We start from the raw sequence: 14,645 nt of genomic DNA, 5'->3' as shown, positions 1-14,645 counted from the left end.
TTTTTTGGCACAGCCAATACAAAAATTGGGGGTTCAAAAAACCCCACAGTACCCCTGAAATGCATAGAAAACTGCTTTTTTTTTGGCACAGCCAAAAAAAAAAAAAAAAAAAACCCACAGTACCCCTGAAATGCATAGAAAACTGCTTTTTTTTGGCCAAAACGCTAGAAAGGTCAAAGGTCAAAAGGTCAAAGGTCAAAAGGTCAAAGGTCAAATCGCTAGAAAGGTCAACAATCAAAACGTCAAAGGTCAAAACGCTAGAAAGGTCAAAGGTCAAAAGGTCAAAACACTAGAAAGGTCAAAGGTCAAAACCCCTGAAATGCATAGAAAACTGCTTTTTTTTTGGCACAGCCAATAAAAAAATTGGGGGTTCAAAAAACCCCACAGTACCCCTGAAATGCATAGAAAACTGCTTTTTTTTGGCACAGCCAATAAAAAAATTGGGGGTTCAAAAAAACCCACAGTACCCCTGAAATGCATAGAAAACTGCTTTTTTTTGGCACAGCCAATAAAAAAATTGGGGGTTCAAAAAACCCCACAGTACCCCTGAAATGCATAGAAAACTGCTTTTTTTGGGCCAAAACGCTAGAAAGGTCAAAGGTCAAAAGGTCAAAGGTCAAAAGGTCAAAGGTCAAAAGGTCAAAGGTCAAATCGCTAGAAAGGTCCAAAAAATTGGGGGTTCAAAAAACCCCACAGTACCCCTGAAATGCATATAAAACTGCTTTTCTTTTGGCACAGCCAATAAAAAAATTGGGGGTTCAAAAAACCCCACAGTACCCCTGAAATGCATAGAAAACTGCTTTTTTTTGGCACAGCCAATAAAAAAATTGGGGGTTCAAAAAAACCCACAGTACCCCTGAAATGCATAGAAAACTGCTTTTTTTTGGCACATACAAAAATTGGGGGTTCAAAAAACCCCACAGTACCCCTGAAATGCATAGAAAACTGCTTTTTTTTGGCACAGCCAATAAAGAAATTGGGCGTCAAAAAACCCCACAGTACCCCTGAAATGCTTAGAAAACTGCTTTTTTTTGGCCAAAACGCTAGAAAGGTCAAAGGTCAAAAGGTCAAAGGTCAAAAGGTCAAAGGGTCAAAGGTCAAATCGCTAGAAAGGTCAAAAAAATTGGGGGTTCAAAAAACCCCACAGTACCCCTGAAATGCATAGAAAACTGCTTTTTTTTGGCACAGCCAATAAAAAAATTGGGGGTTCAAAAAACCCCACAGTACCCCTGAAATGCATAAACTGCTTTTTTTTGGCACAGCCAATAAAGAAATTGGGCTTCAAAAAAACCCCACAGTACCCCTGAAATGCATAGAAAACTGCTTTTTTTTGGCACAGCCAATACAAAAATTGGGGGTTCAAAAAACCCCACAGTACCCCTGAAATGCATAGAAAACTGCTTTTTTTTGGCACAGCCAATAAAAAAATAAAAAAACCCCACAGTACCCCTGAAATGCATAGAAAACTGCTTTTTTTGGCACAGCCAATAAAAAAATTGGGGGTTCAAAAAACCCCACAGTACCCCTGAAATGCATAGAAAACTGCTTTTTTTTGGCACAGCCAATACAAAAATTGGGGGTTCAAAAAACCCCACAGTACCCCTGAAATGCATAGAAAACTGCTTTTTTTTTGGCACAGCCAATAAAAAAATTGGGGGTTCAAAAAACCCCACAGTACCCCTGAAATGCATAGAAAACTGCTTTTTTTTGGCACAGCCAATAAAAAAATTGGGGGTTCAAAAAACCCCACAGTACCCCTGAAATGCTTAGAAAACTGCTTTTTTTTTGCCAAAACGCTAGAAAGGTCAAAGGTCAAAAGGTCAAAGGTCAAAAGGTCAAAGGTCCAAAGGTCAAAGGTCAAATCGCTAGAAAGGTCAAAAAAAAATTGGGGGTTCAAAAAACCCCACAGTACCCCTGAAATGCATAGAAAACTGCTTTTTTTTTGGCACAGCCAATAAAAAAATTGGGGGTTCAAAAAACCCCACAGTACCCCTGAAATGCATAGAAAACTGCTTTTTTTTGGCACAGCCAATAAAAAAATTGGGGGTTAAAAAAACCCCACAGTACCCCTGAAATGCATAGAAAACTGCTTTTTTTTGGCACAGCCAATAAAAAAATTGGGGGTTCAAAAAACCCCACAGTACCCCTGAAATGCATAGAAAACTGCTTTTTTTTGGCACAGCCAATAAAAAAATTGGGGGTTCAAAAAACCCCACAGTACCCCTGAAATGCTTAGAAAACTGCTTTTTTTTTTGCCAAAACGCTAGAAAGGTCAAAGGTCAAAAGGTCAAAGGTCAAAAGGTCAAAGGTCCAAAGGTCAAAGGTCAAATCGCTAGAAAGGTCAAAAAAAATTGGGGGTTCAAAAAACCCCACAGTACCCCTGAAATGCATAGAAAACTGCTTTTTTTTTGGCACAGCCAATAAAAAAATTGGGGGTTCAAAAAACCCCACAGTACCCCTGAAATGCATAGAAAACTGCTTTTTTTTGGCACAGCCAATAAAAAAATTGGGGGTTAAAAAAAACCCACAGTACCCCTGAAATGCATAGAAAACTGCTTTTTTTTGGCACAGCCAATACAAAAATTGGGGGTTCAAAAAACCCCACAGTACCCCTGAAATGCATAGAAAACTGCTTTTTTTTTGGCATAGCCAAAAAAAAACAAAAAAAACCCACAGTACCCCTGAAATGCATAGAAAACTGCTTTTTTTTGGCCAAAACGCTAGAAAGGTCAAAGGTCAAAAGGTCAAAGGTCAAAAGGTCAAAGGTCAAATCGCTAGAAAGGTCAACAATCAAAACGTCAAAGGTCAAAACGCTAGAAAGGTCAAAGGTCAAAAGGTCAAAACACTAGAAAGGTCAAAGGTCAAAACCCCTGAAATGCATAGAAAACTGCTTTTTTTTTGGCACAGCCAATAAAAAAATTGGGGGTTCAAAAAACCCCACAGTACCCCTGAAATGCATAGAAAACTGCTTTTTTTTGGCACAGCCAATAAAAAAATTGGGGGTTCAAAAAACCCCACAGTACCCCTGAAATGCATAGAAAACTGCTTTTTTTTGGCACAGCCAATACAAAAATTGGGGGTTCAAAAAACCCCACAGTACCCCTGAAATGCATAGAAAACTGCTTTTTTTGGGCCAAAACGCTAGAAAGGTCAAAGGTCAAAAGGTCAAAGGTCAAAAGGTCAAAGGTCAAAAGGTCAAAGGTCAAATCGCTAGAAAGGTCCAAAAAATTGGGGGTTCAAAAAACCCCACAGTACCCCTGAAATGCATATAAAACTGCTTTTTTTTTGGCACAGCCAATAAAAAAATTGGGGGTTCAAAAAACCCCACAGTACCCCTGAAATGCATAGAAAACTGCTTTTTTTTGGCACATACAAAAATTGGGGGTTCAAAAAACCCCACAGTACCCCTGAAATGCATAGAAAACTGCTTTTTTTTGGCACAGCCAATAAAGAAATTGGGCGTCAAAAAACCCCACAGTACCCCTGAAATGCTTAGAAAACTGCTTTTTTTTGGCCAAAACGCTAGAAAGGTCAAAGGTCAAAAGGTCAAAGGTCAAAAGGTCAAAGGGTCAAAGGTCAAATCGCTAGAAAGGTCAAAAAAAATTGGGGGTTCAAAAAACCCCACAGTACCCCTGAAATGCATAGAAAACTGCTTTTTTTTGGCACAGCCAATAAAAAAATTGGGGGTTCAAAAAACCCCACAGTACCCCTGAAATGCATAGAAAACTGCTTTTTTTTGGCACAGCCAATAAAGAAATTGGGCGTCAAAAAAACCCCACAGTACCCCTGAAATGCATAGAAAACTGCTTTTTTTTGGCACAGCCAATACAAAAATTGGGGGTTCAAAAAACCCCACAGTACCCCTGAAATGCATAGAAAACTGCTTTTTTTTGGCACAGCCAATAAAAAAATAAAAAAACCCCACAGTACCCCTGAAATGCATAGAAAACTGCTTTTTTTGGCACAGCCAATAAAAAAATTGGGGGTTCAAAAAACCCCACAGTACCCCTGAAATGCATAGAAAACTGCTTTTTTTTGGCACAGCCAATACAAAAATTGGGGGTTCAAAAAACCCCACAGTACCCCTGAAATGCATAGAAAACTGCTTTTTTTTGGCACAGCCAATAAAAAAATTGGGGGTTCAAAAAACCCCACAGTACCCCTGAAATGCATAGAAAACTGCTTTTTTTTGGCACAGCCAATACAAAAATTGGGGGTTCAAAAAACCCCACAGTACCCCTGAAATGCTTAGAAAACTGCTTTTTTTTGCCAAAACGCTAGAAAGGTCAAAGGTCAAAAGGTCAAAGGTCAAAAGGTCAAAGGTCCAAAGGTCAAAGGTCAAATCGCTAGAAAGGTCAAAACAAAATTGGGGGTTCAAAAAACCCCACAGTACCCCTGAAATGCATAGAAAACTGCTTTTTTTTTGGCACAGCCAATAAAAAAATTGGGGGTTCAAAAAACCCCACAGTACCCCTGAAATGCATAGAAAACTGCTTTTTTTTGGCACAGCCAATAAAAAAATTGGGGGTTCAAAAAACCCCACAGTACCCCTGAAATGCATAGAAAACTGCTTTTTTTTGGCACAGCCAATACAAAAATTGGGGGTTCAAAAAACCCCACAGTACCCCTGAAATGCATAGAAAACTGCTTTTTTTTTGCACAGCCAATAAAAAAATTGGGGGTTCAAAAAACCCCACAGTACCCCTGAAATGCATAGAAAACTGCTTTTTTTTGGCACAGCCAATACAAAAATTGGGGGTTCAAAAAACCCCACAGTACCCCTGAAATGCATAGAAAACTGCTTTTTTTGGCACAGCCAATAAAAAAATTGGGGGTTCAAAAAACCCCACAGTACCCCTGAAATGCATAGAAAACTGCTTTTTTTTGGCACAGCCAATACAAAAATTGGGGGTTCAAAAAACCCCACAGTACCCCTGAAATGCATAGAAAACTGCTTTTTTTTGGCACAGCCAATAAAAAAATTGGGGGTTCAAAAAACCCCACAGTACCCCTGAAATGCATAGAAAACTCCTTTTTTTTGGCACAGCCAATACAAAAATTGGGGGTTCAAAAAACCCCACAGTACCCCTGAAATGCTTAGAAAACTGCTTTTTTTTTTGCCAAAACGCTAGAAAGGTCAAAGGTCAAAAGGTCAAAGGTCAAAAGGTCAAAGGTCAAAAGGTCAAAGGTCAAATCGCTAGAAAGGTCAAAAAAAATTGGGGGTTCAAAAAACCCCACAGTACCCCTGAAATGCATAGAAAACTGCTTTTTTTTTGGCACAGCCAATAAAAAAATTGGGGGTTCAAAAAACCCCACAGTACCCCTGAAATGCATAGAAAACTGCTTTTTTTTGGCACAGCCAATAAAAAAATTGGGGGTTAAAAAACCCCCACAGTACCCCTGAAATGCATAGAAAACTGCTTTTTTTTGGCACAGCCAATAAAAAAATTGGGGGTTCAAAAAACCCCACAGTACCCCTGAAATGCATAGAAAACTGCTTTTTTTTGGCACAGCCAATAAAAAAATTGGGGGTTAAAAAAAACCCACAGTACCCCTGAAATGCATAGAAAACTGCTTTTTTTTGGCACAGCCAATAAAAAAATTGGGGGTTCAAAAAACCCCACAGTACCCCTGAAATGCATAGAAAACTGCTTTTTTTTGGCACAGCCAATAAAAAAATTGGGGGTTCAAAAAACCCCACAGTACCCCTGAAATGCATAGAAAACTGCTTTTTTTTGGCACAGCCAATAAAAAAATTGGGGGTTCAAAAAACCCCACAGTACCCCTGAAATGCATAGAAAACTGCTTTTTTTTGGCACAGCCAATAAAAAAATTGGGGGTTCAAAAAACCCCACAGTACCCCTGAAATGCTTAGAAAACTGCTTTTTTTTTGCCAAAACGCTAGAAAGGTCAAAGGTCAAAAGGTCAAAGGTCACAAGGTCAAAGGTCAAAAGGTCAAAGGTCAAATCGCTAGAAAGGTCAAAAAAAATTGGGGGTTCAAAAAACCCCACAGTACCCCTGAAATGCATAGAAAACTGCTTTTTTTTGGCCAAAACGCTAGAAAGGTCAAAGGTCAAAAGGTCAAAGGTCAAAAGGTCAAAGGTCAAATCGCTAGAAAGGTCAAAAAAAATTGGGGGTTCAAAAAACCCCACAGTACCCCTGAAATGCATAGAAAACTGCTTTTTTTTTTGGCACAGCCAATAAAAAAATTGGGGGTTCAAAAAACCCCACAGTACCCCTGAAATGCATAGAAAACTGCTTTTTTTTTGCCAAAACGCTAGAAAGGTCAAAGGTCAAAAGGTCAAAGGTCAAAAGGTCAAAGGTCAAATCGCTAGAAAGGTCAAAAAAAATTGGGGGTTCAAAAAACCCCACAGTACCCCTGAAATGCATAGAAAACTGCTTTTTTTTTGGCACAGCCAATAAAAAAATTGGGGGTTAAAAAAACCCCACAGTACCCCTGAAATGCATAGAAAACTGCTTTTTTTTGGCACAGCCAATAAAAAAATTGGGGGTTCAAAAAACCCCACAGTACCCCTGAAATGCATAGAAAACTGCTTTTTTTTTGGCACAGCCAAAAAAAAAAAAAAAACCCCACAGTACCCCTGAAATGCATAGAAAACTGCTTTTTTTTTGGCCAAAACGCTAGAAAGGTCAAAGGTCAAAAGGTCAAAGGTCAAATCGCTAGAAAGGTCAACAATCAAAACGTCAAAGGTCAAAACGCTAGAAAGGTCAAAGGTCAAAAGGTCAAAACACTAGAAAGGTCAAAGGTCAAAACCCCTGAAATGCATAGAAAACTGCTTTTTTTTGGCACAGCCAATAAAAAAATCGGGGGTTCAAAAAACCCCACAGTACCCCTGAAATGCATAGAAAACTGCTTTTTTTTGGCACAGCCAATAAAAAAATTGGGGGTTCAAAAAACCCCACAGTACCCCTGAAATGCATAGAAAACTGCTTTTTTTTGGCACAGCCAATAAAAAAATTGGGGGTTCAAAAAACCCCACAGTACCCCTGAAATGCATAGAAAACTGCTTTTTTTTGGCACAGCCAATACAAAAATTTGGGGTTCAAAAAACCCCACAGTACCCCTGAAATGCATAGAAAACTGCTTTTTTTGGCACAGCCAATAAAAAAATTGGGGGTTCAAAAAACCCCACAGTACCCCTGAAATGCATAGAAAACTGCTTTTTTTTGGCACAGCCAATACAAAAATTGGGGGTTCAAAAAACCCCACAGTACCCCTGAAATGCATAGAAAACTGCTTTTTTTTGGCACAGCCAATACAAAAATTGGGGGTTCAAAAAACCCCACAGTACCCCTGAAATGCATAGAAAACTGCTTTTTTTTGGCACAGCCAATACAAAAATTGGGGGTTCAAAAAATCGCTAGAAAGGTCAAAAAAAATTGGGGGTTCAAAAAACCCCACAGTACCCCTGAAATGCATAGAAAACTGCTTTTTTTTTGGCACAGCCAATAAAAAAAATTGGGGGTTCAAAAAACCCCACAGTACCCCTGAAATGCATAGAAAACTGCTTTTTTTTGGCACAGCCAATAAAAAAATTGGGGGTTAAAAAAAACCCACAGTACCCCTGAAATGCATAGAAAACTGCTTTTTTTTGGCACAGCCAATAAAAAAATTGGGGGTTCAAAATACCCCACAGTACCCATGAAATGCATAGAAAACTGCTTTTTTTTTGGCACAGCCAAAAAAAAAAAAAAAAAACCCACAGTACCCCTGAAATGCATAGAAAACTGCTTTTTTTTGGCCAAAACGCTAGAAAGGTCAAAGGTCAAAAGGTCAAAGGTCAAAAGGTCAAAGGTCAAATCGCTAGAAAGGTCAACAATCAAAACGTCAAAGGTCAAAACGCTAGAAAGGTCAAAGGTCAAAAGGTCAAAACACTAGAAAGGTCAAAGGTCAAAACCCCTGAAATGCATAGAAAACTGCTTTTTTTTGGCACAGCCAATAAAAAAATTGGGGGTTCAAAAAACCCCACAGTGCCCCTGAAATGCATAGAAAACTGCTTTTTTTTGGCACAGCCAATAAAAAAATTGGGGGTTCAAAAAACCCCACAGTACCCCTGAAATGCATAGAAAACTGCTTTTTTTTGGCACAGCCAATACAAAAATTGGGGGTTCAAAAAACCCCACAGTACCCCTGAAATGCATAGAAAACTGCTTTTTTTTGGCACAGCCAATAAAAAAATTGGGGGTTCAAAAAACCCCACAGTACCCCTGAAATGCATAGAAAACTGCTTTTTTTGGGCCAAAACGCTAGAAAGGTCAAAGGTCAAAAGGTCAAAGGTCAAAAGGTCAAAGGTCAAAAGGTCAAAGGTCAAATCGCTAGAAAGGTCCAAAAAATTGGGGGTTCAAAAAACCCCACAGTACCCCTGAAATGCATATAAAACTGCTTTTTTTTGGCATAGCCAATAAAAAAATTGGGGGTTCAAAAAACCCCACAGTACCCCTGAAATGCATAGAAAACTGTTTTTTTTGGCACAGCCAATAAAAAAATTGGGGGTTCAAGAAACCCCACAGTACCCCTGAAATGCATAGAAAACTGCTTTTTTTTGGCACAGCCAATAAAAAAATTGGGGGTTCAAAAAAACCCACAGTACCCCTGAAATGCATAGAAAACTGCTTTTTTTTGGCACAGCCAATAAAAAAATTGGGGGTTCAAAAAACCCCACAGTACCCCTGAAATGCTTAGAAAACTGCTTTTTTTTGCCAAAACGCTAGAAAGGTCAAAGGTCAAAAGGTCAAAGGTCAAAAGGTCAAAGGTCCAAAGGTCAAAGGTCAAATCGCTAGAAAGGTCAAAAAAAATTGGGGGTTCAAAAAACCCCACAGTACCCCTGAAATGCATAGAAAACTGCTTTTTTTTTGGCACAGCCAATACAAAAATTGGGGGTTCAAAAAACCCCACAGTACCCCTGAAATGCATAGAAAACTGCTTTTTTTTGGCACAGCCAATAAAAAAATTGGGGGTTCAAAAAACCCCACAGTACCCCTGAAATGCATAGAAAACTGCTTTTTTTTGGCACAGCCAATAAAAAAATTGGGGGTTCAAAAAACCCCACAGTACCCCTGAAATGCATAGAAAACTGCTTTTTTTTGGCACAGCCAATAAAAAAATTGGGGGTTCAAAAAACCCCACAGTACCCCTGAAATGCATAGAAAACTGCTTTTTTTTGGCACAGCCAATACAAAAATTGGGGGTTCAAAAAACCCCACAGTACCCCTGAAATGCATAGAAAACTGCTCTTTTTTTGGCACAGCCAATACAAAAATTGGGGGTTCAAAAAACCCCACAGTACCCCTGAAATGCATAGAAAACTGCTTTTTTTTGGCATAGCCAATAAAAAAATTGGGGGTTCAAAAAACCCCACAGTACCCCTGAAATGCATAGAAAACTGCTTTTTTTTTGGCACAGCCAATACAAAAATTGGGGGTTCAAAAAACCCCACAGTACCCCTGAAATGCTTAGAAAACTGCTTTTTTTTTTGCCAAAACGCTAGAAAGGTCAAAGGTCAAAAGGTCAAAGGTCAAAAGGTCAAAGGTCAAATCGCTAGAAAGGTCAAAAAAAATTGGGGGTTCAAAAAACCCCACAGTACCCCTGAAATGCATAGAAAACTGCTTTTTTTTTGGCACAGCCAATACAAAAATTGGGGGTTCAAAAAACCCCACAGTACCCCTGAAATGCATAGAAAACTGCTTTTTTTTGGCACAGCCAATAAAGAAATTGGGGGTTAAAAAAACCCCACAGTACCCCTGAAATGCATAGAAAACTGCTTTTTTTTGGCACAGCCAATAAAAAAAATTGGGGGTTCAAAAAACCCCACAGTACCCCTGAAATGCATAGAAAACTGCTTTTTTTTGGCACAGCCAATAAAAAAATTGGGGGTTCAAAAAACCCCACAGTACCCCTGAAATGCATAGAAAACTTCTTTTTTTTGGCACAGCCAATAAAAAAATTGGGGGTTCAAAAAACCCCACAGTACCCCTGAAATGCATAGAAAACTCCTTTTTTTTGGCACAGCCAATAAAAAAATTGGGGGTTCAAAAAACCCCACAGTACCCCTGAAATGCATAGAAAACTGCTTTTTTTGGGCCAAAACGCTAGAAAGGTCAAAGGTCAAAAGGTCAAAGGTCAAAAGGTCAAAGGTCAAAAGGTCAAAGGTCAAATCGCTAGAAAGGTCCAAAAAATTGGGGGTTCAAAAAACCCCACAGTACCCCTGAAATGCATAGAAAACTGCTTTTTTTTTGCACAGCCAATAAAAAAATTGGGGGTTCAAAAAACCCCACAGTACCCCTGAAATGCATAGAAAACTGTTTTTTTTGGCACAGCCAATAAAAAAATTGGGGGTTCAAAAAACCCCACAGTACCCCTGAAATGCATAGAAAACTGCTTTTTTTTGGCACAGCCAATAATAAAATTGGGGGTTCAAAAAAACCCACAGTACCCCTGAAATGCATAGAAAACTGCTTTTTTTTGGCACATACAAAAATTGGGGGTTCAAAAAACCCCACAGTACCCCTGAAATGCATAGAAAACTGCTTTTTTTGGCACAGCCAATACAAAAATTGGGGGTTCAAAAAACCCCACAGTACCCCTGAAATGCATAGAAAACTGCTTTTTTTTGGCACAGCCAATAAAAAAATTGGGGGTTCAAAAAACCCCACAGTACCCCTGAAATGCATAGAAAACTGCTTTTTTTGGCCAAAACGCTAGAAAGGTCAAAGGTCAAAAGGTCAAAGGTCAAAAGGTCAAAGGTCAAAAGGTCAAAGGTCAAATCGCTAGAAAGGTCAAAATCAAAACGTCAAAGGTCAAAACGCTAGAAAGGTCAAATGTCAAAAGGTCAAAGGTCAAAAGGTCAAAAGGTCAAAGGTCAAATCGCTAGAAAGGTCAAAATGCCACGATGCGCTTTTTTCATCGCTAGAAAGGTCAAAGGTCAAAACACTAGAAAGGTCAAAGGTCAAAACCCCTGAAATGCATAGAAAACTGCTTTTTTTTTTGGCACAGCCAATAAAAAAATTGGGGGTTCAAAAAACCCCACAGTACCCCTGAAATGCATAGAAAACTGCTTTTTTTTTGGCACAGCCAATAAAGAAATTGGGCGTCAAAAAACCCCACAGTACCCCTGAAATGCATAGAAAACTGCTTTTTTTTGGCACAGCCAATAAAGAAATTGGGCGTCAAAAAACCCCACAGTACCCCTGAAATGCTTAGAAAACTGCTTTTTTTTGGCCAAAACGCTAGAAAGGTCAAAGGTCAAAAGGTCAAAGGTCAAAAGGTCAAAGGTCAAAAGGTCAAAGGTCAAATCGCTAGAAAGGTCAAAAAAAATTGGGGGTTCAAAAAACCCCACAGTACCCCTGAAATGCATAGAAAATGCTTTTTTTTGGCACAGCCAATAAAAAAATTGGGGGTTCAAAAAACCCCACAGTACCCCTGAAATGCATAGAAAACTGCTTTTTTTTTGGCACAGCCAATACACAAATTGGGGGTTCAAAAAACCCCACAGTACCCCTGAAATGCATAGAAAACTGCTTTTTTTTGGCCAAAACGCTAGAAAGGTCAAAAGGTCAAAGGTCAAAAGGTCAAAGGTCAAAGGTCAAATCGCTAGAAAGGTCAAAAATCAAAACGTCAAAGGTCAAAACGCTAGAAAGGTCAAAGGTCAAAAGGTCAAAACACTAGAAAGGTCAAAGGTCAAAACCCTTGAAATGCATAGAAAACTGCTTTTTTTGGGCACAGCCAATAAAAAAATTGGGGGTTCAAAAAACCCCACAGTACCCCTGAAATGCATAGAAAACTGCTTTTTTTTGGCACAGCCAATACAAAAATTGGGGGTTCAAAAAACCCCACAGTACCCCTGAAATGCATAGAAAACTGCTTTTTTTTGGCACAGCCAATAAAAAAATTGGGGGTTCAAAAAACCCCACAGTACCCCTGAAATGCATAGAAAACTGCTTTTTTTTGGCACAGCCAATAAAAAAATTGGGGGTTAAAAAAACCCCACAGTACCCCTGAAATGCATAGAAAACTGCTTTTTTTGGGCCAAAACGCTAGAAAGGTCAAAGGTCAAAAGGTCAAAGGTCAAAAGGTCAAAGGTCAAAAGGTCAAAGGTCAAATCGCTAGAAAGGTCCAAAAAATTGGGGGTTCAAAAAACCCCACAGTACCCCTGAAATGCATATAAAACTGCTTTTTTTTGGCACAGCCAATAAAAAAATTGGGGGTTCAAAAAACCCCACAGTACCCCTGAAATGCATAGAAAACTGCTTTTTTTTTGGCACAGCCAATAAAAAAATTGGGGGTTCAAAAAACCCCACAGTACCCCTGAAATGCATATAAAACTGCTTTTTTTTGGCACAGCCAATAAAAAAATTGGGGGTTCAAAAAACCCCACAGTACCCCTGAAATGCATAGAAAACTGCTTTTTTTGGGCCAAAACGCTAGAAGGGTCAAAGGTCAAAAGGTCAAAGGTCAAAAGGTCAGAGGTCAAAAGGTCAAAGGTCAAATCGCTAGAAAGGTCAAAAATCAAAACGTCAAAGGTCAAAACGCTAGAAAGGTCAAAGGTCAAAAGGTCAAAGGTCAAATCGCTAGAAAGGTCAAAATGCCACGATGCGCTTTTTTCATCGCTAGAAAGGTCAAAGGTCAAAACACTAGAAAGGTCAAAGGTCAAAACCCCTGAAATGCATAGAAAACTGCTTTTTTTTGGCACAGCCAATAAAAAAATTGGGGGTTCAAAAAACCCCACAGTACCCCTGAAATGCATAGAAAACTGCTTTTTTTGGCACAGCCAATAAAAAAATTGGGGGTTCAAAAAACCCCACAGTACCCCTGAAATGCATAGAAAACTGCTTTTTTTTGGCACAGCCAATAAAAAAATTGGGGGTTCAAAAAACCCCACAGTACCCCTGAAATGCATATAAAACTGCTTTTTTTTGGCACAGCCAATACAAAAATTGGGGGTTCAAAAAACCCCACAGTACCCCTGAAATGCATAGAAAACTGCTTTTTTTTTGGCACAGCCAATAAAAAAATTGGGGGTTCAAAAAACCCCACAGTACCCCTGAAATGCATAGAAAACTGCTTTTTTTTGGCACAGCCAATAAAAAAATTGGGGGTTAAAAAAACCCCACAGTACCCCTGAAATGCATAGAAAACTGCTTTTTTTGGGCCAAAACGCTAGAAAGGTCAAAGGTCAAAAGGTCAAAGGTCAAAAGGTCAAAGGTCAAAAGGTCAAAGGTCAAATCGCTAGAAAGGTCCAAAAAATTGGGGGTTCAAAAAACCCCACAGTACCCCTGAAATGCATATAAAACTGCTTTTTTTTGGCACAGCCAATAAAAAAATTGGGGGTTCAAAAAACCCCACAGTACCCCTGAAATGCATAGAAAACTGCTTTTTTTTTGGCACAGCCAATAAAAAAATTGGGGGTTCAAAAAACCCCACAGTACCCCTGAAATGCATATAAAACTGCTTTTTTTTGGCACAGCCAATAAAAAAATTGGGGGTTCAAAAAACCCCACAGTACCCCTGAAATGCATAGAAAACTGCTTTTTTTGGGCCAAAACGCTAGAAGGGTCAAAGGTCAAAAGGTCAAAGGTCAAAAGGTCAGAGGTCAAAAGGTCAAAGGTCAAATCGCTAGAAAGGTCAAAAATCAAAACGTCAAAGGTCAAAACGCTAGAAAGGTCAAAGGTCAAAAGGTCAAAGGTCAAAAGGTCAAAGGTCAAATCGCTAGAAAGGTCAAAATGCCACGATGCGCTTTTTTCATCGCTAGAAAGGTCAAAGGTCAAAACACTAGAAAGGTCAAAGGTCAAAACCCCTGAAATGCATAGAAAACTGCTTTTTTTTGGCACAGCCAATAAAAAAATTGGGGGTTCAAAAAACCCCACAGTACCCCTGAAATGCATAGAAAACTGCTTTTTTTGGCACAGCCAATAAAAAAATTGGGGGTTCAAAAAACCCCACAGTACCCCTGAAATGCATAGAAAACTGCTTTTTTTTGGCACAGCCAATAAAAAAATTGGGGGTTCAAAAAACCCCACAGTACCCCTGAAATGCATATAAAACTGCTTTTTTTTGGCACAGCCAATACAAAAATTGGGGGTTCAAAAAACCCCACAGTACCCCTGAAATGCATAGAAAACTGCTTTTTTTTGGCACAGCCAATAAAAAAATTGGGGGTTCAAAAAACCCCACAGTACCCCTGAAATGCATAGAAAACTGCTTTTTTTTGGCACAGCCAATAAAAAAATTGGGGGTTCAAAAAACCCCACAGTACCCCTGAAATGCATAGAAAACTGCTTTTTTTGGGCCAAAACGCTAGAAAGGTCAAAGGTCAAAAGGTCAAAGGTCAAAAGGTCAAAGGTCAAAAGGTCAAAGGTCAAATCGCTAGAAAGGTCCAAAAAATTGGGGGTTCAAAAAACCCCACAGTACCCCTGAAATGCATATAAAACTGCTTTTTTTTGGCACAGCCAATAAAAAAATTGGGGGTTCAAAAAACCCCACAGTACCCCTGAAATGCATAGAAAACTGCTTTTTTTTTGGCACAGCCAATAAAAAAATTGGGGGTTCAAAAAACCCCACAGTACCCCTGAAATGCATATAAAACTGCTTTTTTTTGGCACAGCCAATAAAAAAATTGGGGGTTCAA

Source organism: Electrona antarctica, assembly GCF_951216825.1.
Source record: "Electrona antarctica genome assembly, chromosome: 18".
Lineage (NCBI taxonomy): Eukaryota > Metazoa > Chordata > Actinopteri > Myctophiformes > Myctophidae > Electrona > Electrona antarctica.
The sequence above is the reverse complement of the archived record's forward strand: the minus strand, read 5'-3'. Positions refer to the sequence as shown.